Source organism: Pongo abelii, chromosome 8, assembly GCF_028885655.2.
Source record: "Pongo abelii isolate AG06213 chromosome 8, NHGRI_mPonAbe1-v2.0_pri, whole genome shotgun sequence".
NCBI lineage: Eukaryota > Metazoa > Chordata > Mammalia > Primates > Hominidae > Pongo > Pongo abelii.
In genome coordinates this window covers 59867014-59880392 of record NC_071993.2, presented here as the reverse complement: position 1 = coordinate 59880392, position 13379 = coordinate 59867014, and the positions used below count along the sequence as shown (strand labels likewise).

At 42.1% G+C, this 13379-nt stretch overlaps 1 protein-coding gene across 9 annotated transcripts in view; it reads left to right on the top strand.

Moving 5' to 3' along the window:
- The first annotated feature begins 614 nt into the window (after nt 1-614).
- The window catches only part of CCSER2 (coiled-coil serine rich protein 2), a 188410-nt gene continuing 175645 nt past the window's right edge, over nt 615-13379 (top strand). For 5 of the 9 annotated variants that reach the window (XM_024253161.3, XM_054521706.2, XM_024253159.3 and 2 more), the window contains exon 1: nt 639-880. The gene's annotated coding sequence lies outside the window, so the exon portion shown is untranslated. Of the gene's footprint in view, nt 881-1274; nt 1341-13379 lie in introns of all 9 variants that reach the window. The other 4 variants (XM_063727170.1, XM_063727168.1, XM_063727169.1 and 1 more) reach the window with 4 other exon arrangements.

The following is a 13379-nucleotide window of genomic DNA, read 5'->3' as shown; positions in this document are numbered from 1 at the left end:
TTAGCCGGGTATTTGGGTCAACATGTGATAGTTTACTTTGACTAGTGTGGTCTTAGTTGTAATTATTTCGGAGGCTTGGTGATGCACGCCTGAGGCGAGAGGATCGCTTGAGCCCAGGAGGCTGCAAGTGAGCTGTGATAGCGCCACCGAACTCCAACCTGGGTGACACGGCGAGACCCTGTTTCAAAAAAAAAAAAGGAAAACCAGATCAGCACTTGGGGTGCCCCTTCCCCTCAGCTTTAGCAAGATCCTGTGTTTTGATGCGGTAGGCAGGTGCGTGGTTCAGTCACGCCCAATGCTCAGACCACTCCTCACTTTTCACATCCAGGAGGAGGAGCTGTCAGGTTTGACCGCAGTCAAGCAGCAAATGTAGTCCAGGGGACGGCTAGAGGTGAGGTCAGCCGCAAGACTGGCGTCACTGCGTGGGCCGAGCAAAAACCTGAGTCAGGAGGCGGCCAGGCAAGGTCAGTGGAGGGGGCGGGGCCCGAAGCGGAGGCGGAGCTTGGGAAAGCCTGGCGTGAGGGCGGGGCGGGGCCAGAGGTGGGCTGAGGCCGGATAAGGCGGTGGGGGCGGGCTCCGTAGCCCCGTGAGGCTCGCGCCTGCGCACGGGCCCACGGCGGGGCGGGGCTGCGCGCGCGCGATGCGCGGGCCCTGGAGGGCGGAGTCCGGGCGGGCGCCGGCCGAGGGAGGGGGCGCGGCGGCTTTGGAGTCCGGCGCTCCATCAGGCCGCGGACGCGGTGCTGGTTGCTGCGGCTCGGGCGGCGGGGCTGGCAGGGATGTGACGGGCGGCCCTTCGTCTCACCTTCCGTTCTCGGGCCCGCAGGTCGCAGGGCGGCCTGCAGCTGGGCCGCGGCCGAGGAGGCAGCGCGACCTCCGCACGGTGAGATCCGGGCTCAGGGCCAGAGCCGGGGCCGGGGTCGCGGCGGGCGCCGGGGGCAGCCCAAGACCGGGCACGCAGTCCGGGGCGGGGCGGAGGCCCGGACTCCCGGGCTGAGGCGGTGGCGCCCTCCTGTCCCCCGTCCTCCAGGGTGAGCCTTTCTAGCCCCTCGTGAGCCGCCGGACGCGGGGCGGGCGCGGACCCGGGAGGCCGGAGGGCGCCCTCCCTGCGGCGGTGACAGCGCGGGGCCTCGGGCCGCGGGCGCCGCCGCCTTTCAGGAGAAATCAGGGCGAGGCTGAGGCACTCTGATTTCGGAGCCTGGTTGCGTGTGAGGGTGGATGGGGAAAGTACCGGGGCTCCCCGAATGAGTTCGATTTTTTTTTTCTTTCAATTACAGGGCTAAATGAAAGACACACCCTAAAACACATCCTGAGGTGAAACTTTGGTGGGGCACACCGTTGCCGTAGGTTCAGATCTTCTCTCTTCTCTTTAGACATGTATTTTCATACATTTTTAAATAATGCACCTACTTTCTTGATAAAGTAAAAGGAGGAATGAAAGGACTCGTTTGTGGTGGTCCTTGGTGGCGAAGCTTAAGTTTCCTTGTCAATAATTGCATATTCATCTGTGTGGGCTCCCCGACCAATGAGGCTGGCTGCTCCCAGACAAGGCCTTAGCGGAGTGGAAATGACTGATGCAGGGACTCTGTGGTCTCAGATTAGAGTGTTGGTAGCTCACTCCTGTAAGTGAGAGATATTGAGCTTTAAGCTTTTTAAAATAGCCGTATGAAAGGCATTCCTTTTCTCCTGAGCATTAAAATATAACGGAACCTATTAATTTGGCCAGTTGTTTTTTTTTAAAGCATCATCTTTTAGACTAGAGACTTTAGAGATGGCAGCTGCCCTTTAACCAAAAGGAACTTAAGATGCCCTCCTGCAAAAGATGGGTTCAAAACGTGTCTTATCCGTCATCCATATGTGATAAAGATGTAAATATTCCTGAGTGTTTGTCTGAAATTAGTCTTCTTCCTCTTGGATTTTATTACTGTTTCTCTTAAGTTATGAAAGCTTGTTACTGTTATTTTTTGTTTCCGTTTGTGTTCTAAACAACATTGGCTTCAAATTATCTTCAGGTTAAAAATGCACATTTTGTTGAACGCTTTAGCCATAATTCATACTGTCGTACTTCAGCATAAGCCATAGTTAAGAAAGCACTAGAAGCCATCCTGAAAGCAAGCAGAAAGTCTCTATTAAGAATTCTGTAAAAATTCTACCTTTCAACATTCAGACCTGCATTTTTTGTTGCTTTGACTGAACTCCTTGGACTATTTTGGAGGAAGGGACTTTGAATCCATATTTACAAGTCCTTCAGTGACTCTCCATAGTCTATATCGATAAAATTCAAAGTCCTTCATGCTTAGTGGTATTTGTCTCCATTCTAGTGTCATCTTCTACCATTATGCCTGCCCTCTCTGTATAAGACTGTTGCAGTTCTCTGAAGATGACATCTTCCTCTGTGGTTTTTCAGTGTTCTTTGTTGAGAATTCTCTACGTAGTAAACAACTTGCCCTTGAAGACCTTACGAAAGTATCACTTCTGAGGCTTGTCTAGACATCTCATCCCTCTTGTCTTAACTGATTCGTACACTCTGCAGTTAGTATTTGTCAACTGGTAGTTAATGATTTGTTTATGTGTCTGTCTCCACCAGGTTTTGGGGTTTCTTTTGTGTTTTTTGAGACAGAGTCTTGCACTGTCGCCTGGGCTGGAGTGCAATGGCCTCATCTTGGCTCACTGCAACCTCTGCCTCCCGGGTTCACGCGATTCTACTGCCTCAGCCTCCTGAGAGGCTGGAATTATAGGCACACACCACCACACCTGGCTAATTTTTTTTAGTAGAGACGGGTTTCAGTATGTTGGCCAGACTGGTCTGGAACTCCTCACCTCGTGATCCGCCCACCTCGGCCTCCCAAAGTGCTGGGATTGTAGGCTGGTTAGGAATGAAACCCCAGTTATGTTAAAAAAAAATCCATTTTATGATACAGGAATAAAAAGGGCATGACCAATAAAGATTGCTGCTTCATTGGTCCTACAACTTTATTTTGAGGCGCAAAGTCACTCAGGTAGAAAGGGATGGCAGGGATTACAATCCAGGTCTTTTGACCATCTGTGTATTTCACTTTTGCCCCCAGTCTCCTAATTCTAAATCTTAATTGTTTTACAGTTTGAATGGGAGTTGTGAGTGACTTGGATGTGTTCTGAAAAAAGGGTCTATTAATAGAATATTGAACTTGAAAGAATTCACAGATTATTTGGTTCAACTTTAAAAATTTTACGGTTAAACAACTCAGCCTAAAAAGACAAATAACTTGTTTGAGATTGCTTAGGCTCACCTACATCTCATATCTCCTGACCTCATCATTGTGTGTTTTTCACTACTCCATGGTGCTTTGGGGTGAAATGAAGGAGCTGCCAGTTTTTCAGAGGGAGTGCAAATCTGCTTGCACTTTCTCCCTCATTGAATCCATAGCTGCCACTCCTAGGGACTTAGAACCCTTGTGGCTGAGAAACATGATAATTCATTTGGGGATATGGGAGAAACCTAACCTTCACTATTTCTCTCAGCCAGATAGTTTTTAACCTCAGTGCTTGGGGCCCTCTCTCCAGATGCCTCATAACAAGTGGCTTCTGATCACCATATGGACATCTCACATACAGTTAAGTTTTGATGGTACAATGAGATTTTAGTATAAGAAGGTTGCAGCTGGCTAATAGCATGGCTAAAATTACTTGTGTGGCTTGTCTGTGAGAGGAGCCTATCTTACCTCCTATGTGATAGGATTTTGGGGGAAAAAATTGATGATTGTGGCTATCTCTAAAAAGTTGAAATGTGTACTTAGTGGTGTGGGCCTGACCATTTCCAAAAGGCTTTTTATCTTACAAACAACTTAATGGTCAAAGAAATTTTAAAAATCAAAACAAACTTTTAATTTTTCTTCTTATTTCTTGTCATAGCTAAGTGATTTTATATGATAAAGCATACATATAATGCTTAATATTTGCTTTCATATTTGATGTTTTATTTTTGCTATAGTTTTTATACCTTTAGATGATTATACAGTGTTACAATGTCATTTCTTAATAATTGGACATCTAGATTGTTTACTATTTTGCAGATAATGCAGTTAGTATATAGCTGTTTATCATTTTGCTTCTTCCCTTTGGGCTGAAGGCCCAGGAGCAGTATTACAAAGTCAGAGGGTATGAAGGTTTTGTTAATTCCAAAAAATATTACTAGATTTACTTCTAAAAGATATTGATTTACACTGACTGCAATAGAGTTTGGTTGACCATTTCTGTCATACTTTATAAGTTTTTGCTTTTAAAATTTGTTTTTTAAAAATGAGGATAAGGTTCCTTGCAGTTTAACATCATAGTCCATAATAGACAAGCAAATGCAGTATTCTTCTAGTTTTATTTTCTCCTTTATTTGTCCATTGTCCATAAATTTATTGGAATCTTCTCACCAATTTTCATTAGCACTAACATCATAAATATATTAATCTCTTGAAAAATTGCTTGAGCCTGAGAGGTGGAGGTTGCAGTGAGCTGAGATCATGCCACTGCACTCCAGCCTGGGCTACAGAGTGAGATTCTGTCTCAAAAAAATAAAAATTTTTTTTTTTTTTGGCTAAGCATGGTGGCTCATGCTTGTAATCCCAGCTATTAATATTTGGGAGGTTGAGGCGGAAGAATCACTTGAGGTCAGGAGTTTAAGACCAGTCTGGGCAACATAGTGACACTCTGTCTCAAAGCAAAAAAAAAAAAAAAATTCTTTTGAAAGCATTAAATGCCTTGGGGTACATATCACTGTACATACGATGTTATGACATCATAAAGTAGAGTGAGTACATGGTCCCTTGATAGTTCTGCATCTCGATTTTCAGGGTTACTCAGCTAATTTTTCTTCTAGTGGAGTGATATTTTAAAAATCATTAGGACTTTCACTTGGTGAGCTGAGAAAAATGCAATGAAAGAAGTTAAAAACTAATCTGGTTTATTTTACTGCTTTTTAATACTTTGGAGTATAAATCATTATAATAAATGATCAGTTAAAATAAAAAAAAAAAAAGAAAAATATTTCTAATCTATTTTTTCTTATTGTAGGCTTTATAGGTTTTATATTATTAAATTTATATATTTTATATATATATATATATTTTGAGACAGAGTCTCACTCTGTCGCTAAGCTGGAGTGCAGTGGTGCCATCTCGGCTCACTGCAACCTCCGCCTCCTGGGTTCAAGCGATTCTCTTGCCTCAGCCTCCCCAGTAGCTGGGACTACAGGCACGTGCCACCACGCCCGGCTAATTTTTGTATTTTTAATAGAGACGGGGTAATCCCTATATTATGTATATTTTTTAAAAATCAGTGTGGCTGGGTGTGGTGGATCAAACCTGTAATCTCAGCACTTCGGGAGGGTGAGGCGGGAGAATCGTTTGAGCCTAGGAGTTCAAGACCAGCCTGGGCTGTTAACATAGTGAGACCCCCATCTCTATTTTAAAGAAAAAAGGTAAAAGAAAAAAGTTAGTGATTTTTGTCCTTTGATTGTGTCTTTTGAGAATGAATGCCATGCACCTGTTTGATGCATACTTTTATTTTCTTAAGCTTCTAGAGTTCATTTTGTTGTGTATATATATTTAGAAAGTTAATATACAACTGAGATCAAATTTCATTTATATGTATTTTATAGAAAACTACGTTATTATGTTTCCATTCTTTTTTCTGAACTTAAATAGGAAAACAAAACAATATAACCTAACTTTAATACAAATGTGTACTTGTTTTTTAATAAATTATGGTAAGTTTTAGTTAAACTAAAATTTTTATGACAGCAATATATTGGTTAATTGAAATTTTTGTCTGTTCAAGATTAACCAGAGGGTTGTCTTTAACCCTTATTGTTAATCATTCTAAAATATATGAAAGGAAACCTTAGTAATCTGCTCCCATTGGGGAATAGGTTACTCCCATTCTAGATAGATGAGACAGCCCAGGATAATAGTTAACATTGAGTGCTGGGTTTTGTGCTGGTTCTTGGCATGGAGTTTCTTACCTAATCCTCACAGCAACCCTAGGAGGTAGGTTCTTTTAGTATCCTCATTTTGTGGATATGAAAATTTAGAGACTGTGACCTGCCAAAGATAACATAGGTAGTAAGCATTGGAACTGGAACTCAGTCAGCCTGCTTTTAAAAGATGCTATTTCAAAAGTATTATCTTATTATCCATGCCAAGGATTTGGACTTCATTTCTTAGACATTGGAAAGATTAGGTGTTGCAAAGCAAAGGGATGATATGGTATGTTATCTCTTTTAGGGAGATTGCTCAGTGACAATGTGGCTATATATTGAATTATGTTTATAATAGGAAGTGGTTGAAATATTCATGTGAGAAATGAAGGCTAAACCTTGAGGTGGAAGTGGAGATCGGGATATTTTGGAAAGACATAGGATTTAGTAACTGATGTACAACAGAGTGGGAAGGCAGTGTATTGATTTGGAAGACATCGAGTGGGGTAATGACAGATGAATATGTGCTCACAGCACTTTGTTATATTTCTTTCACAGCGTTGACTGTGATGTATTGTACCTATTCTAGTGACATATCTGTCTCCCCCACTGGATTGTGTGCTTGTCAAAGACAGGGACTGAGTAGAGGAATGAGTGAATATAGGATGAAGTAACACAGAAAGGTCAAGAGACTGAACTGGGAAACACCAAATTACCAAAATGAAAGAGTGGGTGGAGGAAGAGTAGCTCTAGAATGTGACAGCTGTCAGGGAGGACGGGGGAAGAGCCATCAGGGAGAGGCAGAGGGGGAGGGAAGTATTAGCACAGACATGAGCATGTAGAATGCTGCCACCTCAGGCTACAAACAGTTGTGGTTGGTGTGCCCTGCTGTCATAAGCTGATTGTGGTTGTATAGGGCGAACTTGTCTTTCCTTTGTTATTGACTACTTAAGTTTTCTTTGAGTATCAGATGGCTTTCTGCCTCTGGCTTCTGACTTCTGCTTGCTACAGGTGCTGATGCTGGGGTGTGATTCAGCCTATTGAGATCAACCAATGAGAACAGTCCTTTCTTTTTAAGTGAATTGACCAATCACAGTATGTGAGGTGTAATCTCTGAGTTTTTAGCTCTTCTCTGATGAGTTGATTGGTTTGGAATGTCCTAGAGTTACTTCTCTACCTTTAAAGACTTCTGGTTGATTATATTAAGGTTTGGAGCCATTGGGAAGCCAGGGGATTCTTAAAGGTTGGATCCATGAGCACTGAAGTTTTTTACCTGTTTACTTTTTCAAGTTGATCAGTAGCTTAGTTTCAATATAGTTGGATCATCTTTGAAGATTGTTGGTCTTAAAAATACCACAGATTATTCCAAATAATTAAGAATCTCTGTTTTCTTTGTACTTTATAGCTATGTAAGACCGGGGCTTGTTTTAAATTTTCTTGGTCAGCTCCTAACTTACTTCATATGTCTGTTTTCCAAAGAGTTACTTGGTAAAGGAATTTGCTATTGATTTTTTCTACAACTGTTTGCTTAAGGCCATCCTTTCCCTCTGTTCTCTGCCTTCTCCTGTTTTCATCTACCCTGTTTCTGTCCTTGGTAAGGACAGTGGGAAGGGGAAAAGAGAAAAAGCATGAGGGATTACTCCTTCCTTCCCTTTGTTATGATAGTTGTTACTGCTCTCCTCCCTGCCATCGCTGCTCCCAGCTGTTCACTTTGGCATGGTCTCCTACCCTGTATCTTCAGTTCTGTGTGTGGGAATAGAAATGCAAGGCATGGCTCTTTAGCTGAGGAACGATGGGCATCCCAGGGTTTTGGTCCTTCTGTGATCTCTCTTTTGGTGCCCTGTATTGAAAAGTCCAGTGACATCTTGTATCTGAGCAAGTGTTTTCTGTTCCCCAGCATTCTACTTCTCCCTCTCTCTCTCTCTCTCCTTTTTTTTTTTGTTTTGAGACAGGGTCTCTGGACCCAGGCTGGAGTGCAGTGGTGTCATCATGGCTCACTGCAGCCTTGACCTCCTGGGCTCTAGCTATCCTCCTGCCTTGGCTTCCCAACCTGTACTCAACCTGTAGCTGGGACTACAGGCATGTACCACGCTGCCTGGCTAATTTTAAAAATTTTTCATAGAGACAGGGTCTCCCCATGTTGCCCAGGCTGGGCTCAAACTCCTGGGCTCAAATGACCCTCCTGCTTTTACCTCCCAAAGTGCTGGGATTACAGTTGTGAGCCACCACAACTGGCCCTGCTTTTCTTTAAAATGCAAAATTACATTCCAGTCCTGTTTTTTGAATTGCCTACCCTCCTCCCCAACACTGCCCCCATGTCAAGACTGCAAAACCTTTGATGACGAAGCCCCTAGTGAATACGCTAGGGACAAAGAAGCAAGACAGATACCAGAAGGTACTTTGAATTGTTGTCATCATATTAATGATATTTCGTTGCAGCCTGAGTGCTTTAGGGCAATTTGAGAGCTCTCTCTGACCATTATCTCTTGGCAGCCAGTGTTAGGGTTGGGAGTTATATAATAATTTTCTCTGAAGACCTTAGCTTAGAAAAACAGGGACTATTCATAATAGCTATTTAAGTCTGTAGAATGGACTTGATAATATTTTGGTCAGAGTTGGTAGGCCACTTTATAGGAAACATCCAGGTGATATTTCTTTTCGGGGTGGGGAGGCAGAGATGGCCATCTTTTTGTTTTGTTTTGTTTCTTTTCCTTATTTAAAATTTTTTCTCAGGTATATTTTCCTCATTTTAGGAATAGTATGGTATGGCTTGTCAACCTTTATTTATTATTGGTACTAGCTAGAGTTGTAGACTTGGCCATTGTTGTGGCCTTTCTTGCAGTCATGTTTTTCCAGGACTTGAGATGTTTTACATTCTAAATTCTTTCAATCCTGGCTTAGAGAATAGATCCTGAGTCTGGATTTTTCTCATTCATTCATTCAAGAAATGTATTCCGAGCACTTGCTAGGAATAGTTCAGTCAACAAAACAAATTTTCTGCCTTTGTGGAGCTTACATTCTAATGACAAGATACAGAAAATAAGTATATGTGTAATATGTCATCTATTAACATTGCTGTGGAGAAAAAGCAGGAAGAGGTGAAAAGAACATGTGAGAGTGATGCTGCTGTTTTATCTAAGGTGGTTGGGGAAGGCTGTAATAAAAACTAGTATTTGAACAGAAATCTTGAAGAAGTGAGAATGTGATCTATGCAGATATTAGGAGAGAGAGTACTTGATGAAGATAGAACTGGAATACAAAGATCCTGTGGCTAAAGCTTGCTTGACCTGTTCTAGGAGTGGCAAGTAGGCCAGTGCAGGCATTGAGGGGAAATGTTTGGTAGATGAAGTCAGAGAGGTGGGTTGGGTTGGGGGGATGCCTGATCATATATGGTGTTGTAGGCCAGTGAGAATGACTTTTAAAAGGTGGGGAGCCACCAGAGTTGACTTGTTATAAGTAGAACTCTCAGCTGCTATGTAGAGAATGTCAGGGGTGGCGCATAATGAGATTATTTAGCAGGCACAGCAGTAATCCTAAGTGGGAGATGATGATTTTAGGCAGGGATTGGGAGAAGTGCTCACATTTTGTATACATTTTGAAGCCAGAGCCAACAATTTAACGATGGATTGAATGTGGGCTATGAGTTTGGCCTGAACAACTGGACAAATGGAGTTAACATTTCCTGAGATGGGTAAGAGCGCAGAAGAAGCAGGGTTTTAGCGGGGGAAGTAATGAGTTCAGTTTTGAACATTTTAAGTTAGTAATCTAAGTGGAGATATCGTGAAGAGAGCTGGGTATGCACAAGTCTGCAGTTCACAGCAGAGGTCTGGGTTAGAGATATATAAATTTGCAGTTATTAGCAGAGAGATAGTATGTAATGCCTCGAGAATGGATTAAAATAATTTAGGGAGTGAGTGTGGCTGGAGAAGTCCCACAAGTTAGCCTTGGGATCCTGTAATGTTTTCAGAGGGAGAGAAACTAGCAGAGGAGACCAAGAAGCCGCACGCCTGTAAAGAAGGAAGAGAATTAAGACTGAGTTGTATCAGTGAAGCCAAGTGAAATGTTTTAAGAAGGAGTGAGTGAGTAATCAGCTGTGTCAGATGCTATTAGATTGAGGACTAAGATAAAGCAATATGAAAATCATTGGTGACCTTAACAAGTTGTTTCTGGTTTAGTGGTGGAAGTGAAGACTTGATTGGAGTGGGCTTAAGAGAGAATTGGAGGAAAGGAATTGTAGACTGCTGGGATAGACAGTTCCTTCAAGGAGTTTTGCTGTAAAGTAAAGCTAAATAACAGGGTGGTAGCTGGAGGGGATGTCCAGTCAAGGAATTCTTTTTTAAAAGATGGATGCTTTTCTTTTTTTGTATTCTTATTTATATACTGTAAACCAAAAAGTATCTGAGACAGGTCTCAATCAATTTAGAAGTTTATTTTGCCAAGGTTAAGGATGCATGCCAGGGAGACAAGTCTGTCTTTCTCCAAAGATGATTTTGAGGGCTTCAGTATTTAAATGGAAAAAGCAGGCTGGAGGGGCAAGAGAGAGGGTATTATCACATTACTGAATCCACATGTTGCGAAAGAAAAGGAGCAGGTAGGGGAATAGTCAGTTATGTATTTGTTAAGGTGAACACTGAGTAGTTACCCGTGGACACATTTAACTTCTTATCTGTAGCTATCAGCTTAGAAACAAAAGGAGAGGGGGCTGGGCACGGTGGCTCAGCCTGTAATCTCAGTACTTTGGGAGGCTGAGGCAGGTGGATCACCTGAGTTCAGGAGTTCGAGACCAGCATGACCAACATGGTGAAACCCCATCTCTACTAAAATACAGAATTAGCCGGGCGTGGTGGTTCATGCCTGTAATCCCAGCTACTTGGGAAGCTGAGTTGAGGCAGGAGAATTGCTTGAACCTGGGAGGCAGAGGTTGCAGTGAGCCGAGATTGCGTCATTGCAGTCCAGCCTGGGCAACAAGACAGAAAATCCAAAAAAAAACTTCAAAAAAAAAAAAAAAAAAACAAACAAAAACAACAAACAAACAAAAAAACCCCCAACAAAAAACAAAAGGAAAAGCAGCTTCTTTTGTGACTCAGCTTCCAGCTTACTTTTTTTTCTTTTGGCATAGTGAAATTAGGGTCCCAAGTTTTTACTTTCACAATACAAATATATGTAGTTAACAAAATGTTTCAACAGAGAAAAAAATGCGGGATCTACATCGTTGAAACGTAAATGAAATTAATTTTATCCTAATCTGTGCACTCAAGGTCCATCGTCATCATCATGATGGAGTGTACTGCAGTTTTGTGCAGTGCTTGCCTTGTAGTAGCTTCAAAATTTTGATTTAGCAACCTATTTGTTATGGTAGTTTTACCTTTTTAAAAATAAAAGTTAAATTGAAGAAGAAAAGAGCAACTTTTCCAGGGAAATTTTGACAGCTACTCTTCTCCACCACCCCCTTTTTTTTTCTAATGTACCTGATCTCATTTTACCATAACTGCTTATGATTATTGAGTTGATGTTTGAGATGAATTCAGAAACTATGTTGAAAGCACATATTACAGTTATAGCACTTTATATGCCTCTTTTCGTGGTTCATTTATGTTTAAGTAAGTAGTGAATATTTAGTGTTGGAGCATCATTGCAGTTGCTTCTTAACCCTCTTCATTGGTCTTTCTCCAGATTTTCTTCCCTTAGCCACTGATCCATGCCCTGACTTTTGGATTTCCGAAACACAGATCTGACCAGGTTCTGTTTTTGCTAAAAAAATCTTCTGTGGCTCCCTATTCTCTACAGAAGTTAACTTTCTTTTCTTTTTTTTGTTTTTTTTTTTGCCTGTTTACCCATCTTTTGCCTGCACGTGCTTTAGGGGATCTGGAGTGCTCCCTAGGGTGTCTTGCTGTGTTGGCCAGGCTGGTCTTGAACTCCTGATGTCAAGCAATTTTCCCACCTTGGCCTCCCAAAGTGCTGGAATTATAGGCTTGAGCCACTGTGCCCAGCCTCCCTAGGGGATTCTAATGCACATGTGATGTTTCTTACCATAGGACTACAGAGTAAAGATCAGATTTTTTTATTAGCATACAGATAGTCCTCCAAGAGGAGGTTCCATGAAAATGAGAAATGCTTTGACATCTCTCTGCTTTTGCACATACTATTACTTTTTTTTTTAGTTTATTTTTTATTTTTTGAGACAGAGTTTCGCTCTTGTTGCCCAGGCTGGAGTGCAATGGCGTGATCTTGGCTCACCGCAACCTCTGTCTCCTGGGTTCAAGTGATTATCCTGCCTCAGCCTCCCAAGTAGCTGGGATTACAGGCATGTGCCACCACGCCTGGCTGGTTTTGTATTTTTAGTAGAGACGAGGTTTCTCCATGTTGGTCAGGCTGGTGTCGAACTCCCAACCTCAGGTGATATGCCCGCCTTGGCCTCCCAAAGTGCTGGGATTACAGGCATGAGCTACCGTGCCTGGCCACTATTTCTTTTTTTTGTAGAATACCATTAATCTTCTCAGCCTTCTCATTAAATCACTTTATCTTTTTTATTTTATTTTTTTGAAACGGAGTTTCACTCTTGTCGCCCAGGCTGGAGTGCAAAGGCGCAATCTCTGCTCACAGCAGCCTCCGCCTCCCAGGTTCAAGCAATTCTCCTGACTCAGCTTCCTGAGTAGCTAGGATTACAGGTGCATGCCACCACGCCCGGCTAATTTTTTATATTTTTAGCAGAGGTGGGGTTTCACTATGTTGGCCAGGCTGGTCTTTAATTCCTGACCTCAGGTGATCCACCTGCCTCAGCCTCCCAAAGTGCTGGGATTACAGGCGTGAGCCATTGCGCCTGGCCATCACTTTATCTTTTTAAGAGTCCAACATAGATGCCTCTTCTTCCAGGAAAGCTGCTAGACATATGTTCATTATGCCTCTTCCATCTATCCTTCATTATATTCTGTTACTTGTGTTCCTATTAACATGCAGTTTTTTTGTTATAGTATTTGCTGTATTTTACTGTTTGTTTTCGTGACAGGTTGCTCTCTTGCCCCCACTTATAGACACTCAATAAATTTTTTGTTGAATGAATGAGTAAAGCAAATAATTATCCAATGTTGACCTAGTTTTGATTGACCCATTTGGTTGGGAATTTACGCCATTCAATTTGTACAGAATATACAAATGAGCAATTCGAATAGTGTTCTTAAAGACAGTCGTATCCTAAAGTCTTAGGAAATCCATATTTATTAAATATTTCTTTTCATGAGCAAATAATGAGACTTGTCGATGATTTATTTTCTATCCCATATCTCTATTTTTGTCTGAATTTTTTTCCTTCTCTGGTTTTTTTTTTTTCCTCTTTGACGTCTCTATTTGGATGTTGACCTTAACCATCCTTTTACCCTGACACTCATCCCCTAAACTTGATCCCCCTCTTGGCTTCTCCATTAGTGTTTTCTCTGTC